This window comes from Rhagoletis zephyria, unplaced genomic scaffold (assembly GCF_001687245.7).
Source record: "Rhagoletis zephyria isolate East Lansing unplaced genomic scaffold, Rhagoletis_zephyria_1.1 Rzeph_scaffold_13401, whole genome shotgun sequence".
Taxonomy (NCBI): Eukaryota; Metazoa; Arthropoda; class Insecta; order Diptera; family Tephritidae; genus Rhagoletis; species Rhagoletis zephyria.
In genome coordinates, this window is record NW_016170472.1 from 1 (window position 1) to 2,587 (window position 2,587).

Here is a 2,587-nt window from a genome sequence, read left to right on the forward strand (position 1 = left end):
AGCGAGAACGCTGTCAATATCCAACACCTTGTATTATTCCACCATGATCTTATCGCACACCTAAAGGCCAAGGTCTTTACTTCAACCTCTCATATTTGAAATTTCGAAACAACGGTACAAATCTAATGAGTTTTCTAAGGGAGTTCTAAGCTTTTAATACTTTTTCGTAAACTTAAAGGGATTTCCGGAAGCTTTTTGATTTTTTTTTTTGATCTCAAACTTGTGTTTGGAAGCTAGGTATTTTTTACGGAGTTTTCGGAAACTTACACTTTTTTTCGTATTTTCCAGAGATATCTTTTTGGGGTCCTTGCGGAAACTTTAGGAACTTTTCTATAAATTTTATGGATTTTTTCGGGAATATGATTTTTTCATGGTACACAAAATTTTGACTCAATATTTTGCCAATTAAAATCGATAATTTCTTCCTTTTTTATTTTTAAAGCCAGGACAAAAATACAAAATGTGTCTGAGCTAAAAATGTTTTAAATTTTGACTTAATTCATAGATAGTTCGGAAAGAAGAATATAATTGGGATTTCTCAAGATTTTTCGTGACTTTCAATTTTTTGAAGAGAAATTTCAGGTTTTTTTGAAACGTACATTTTTTTCGAAAAATATGTTCTACTCAGAAGGTTTTTTTGGAAACTTTGAAACTATGCCGCAACTTTAAAAATACTGTGAAACTTTTAAAATACTCCGAAAGTTTTCAAATATTCCAAAACTTTTAAAATATTCCAAAACATTAAAAATTTTCCGAAGCTTTCAGACAATTTTCGGAAGCTTTGGGAGTTTTTCGGAAGCTTTAAAAAAATCTAGAAACTTTTAAAAAAAATTTCGGAGATATCCAACAAACATTCTCAAACGTCCAGAAAACTTTCATTAACTGAAAAAACTTTCGTAAACTTTCGAAAAATTGTCGGAAACTCCCAAAAACATTCATAGGCTTTCATTACATTTTCGCAAACTTTAAAAAAACTTTCGGAAAGTTTGAACTTTCCGAACCTTTATCTTTCGGGATTTTCAAAAAACTTTCGGAACTTTTCAAAAAAAAAAAAAACTTATGCAACTTGTCCAAAACTTTCGGAACTCTTCAAGACCTTTGCGAAGTTTTCAAAAACTTTCGTAAAATTTAAAAAATTTTTGGAAACTTCAAAAAGTTTTGGAAGCCTTTAGATATTCCCGGAAAATGTCAAACGTTTTTGGGAATTTTTATATAACTTCTAAAAATTTTTATATTTTTTTAGAAAGCTTTAAAGAGATATTAAATATTTTTCAGAAAGTTTTCGTAAGTTTTTGAAAATTGTTTCGGAAATTTCGAGTTTTTCTTTCCAAACTTTTAAAAATTTTTTTCGAAGCCATTCATAAAGTTTTCTGAAACTTGAATAGTCAATTTTTTTTAGAAATTTTGGGGAAGCAAAAATTGTTCTTTGCGCGAAATATCGAGACATGATGTGGTTTATTTTATTTCTTGCTTTTGACAATATTATAAAATGGATATCCCGCGAAGTCTCTGTGGCTTACCTTATCAGTTGGAAGTGCTTGCATTTTGATGAGAATTCCTTCCAGGGGTTTTTCTAAAAACTATCTAATTATATGAATTTGTAAATCACACAAACTACTTTCCCAGACGTGTAAACGAGCTATTATTGTAACCGGTACGTACGTGTGCGTGGGTGCAAAAAGTTTAAACTTAAATTTCTTCACTTGTCATCACATATTGTTTTTATTTCATTCAATCTCTTACATACACTTTCATTTTGTCGCTTCATTTACTTTTGTATTCTTGGACATATTTTTCTTTTATTTTAGTTTCACTTTACTTTGTGTGCATTGTAATACTGAATTCACACATTGCAGCGTGGGTGTGCGGTGTTGGTGCGCGTGTAGGTTTTATATGGCAATAACTTTATCAAGAAGTTATTGTTTTTATTTACATACAAATCGCGGGTGCGTTTTGGACGAAGTCGTCGCCTCAGTCGACGTCAACGATTGTTAAGTTCTTTCTGCCGCATTTCGCAGTGCTCACCAATTCACACTCAATTTTTGTTTGCGATTTCCTCGGCAGCAGACAAGAGAAAATTAATATAAATGTGTGCAGCACATATACTACAAACATATTGATAACTGATTTCTTTGAATTAAGTATTTTTATTTTTACTTTTTCTTTCATAATTGATCGATATGTTTTTCAGCTTTTTATTTTGTATTCGCTTCACGTAATCAGTGAAGTGGCCATGTTCATATATTTTGCGCAGAAGTTTTTTCTTGTTGTTGCAGTGCTTTTTATATAATTTATTGCCATTGTACAATGTAGTAAATTATCAGTCAGTTCTCATTCTTTTTTATCTACGCTTTTTTTGTTTGTATTCGCAAGCACTGTACGGTATTTTTCTCCGAACTTCCCTTACTCATCTCGTCTTTCCTCGTCCCAACTGCTCATGGAAGACTCAAAACATTCATAATGAAAATCAATTTTCATGTATTGGCCGTTGATAACAATAATGACATGCCCACACACACACACGCACACCCTGTAGTGCAATTAAAAAAGCAAAACTCCATTAATAAAAATAAAACAAAATTTGCAA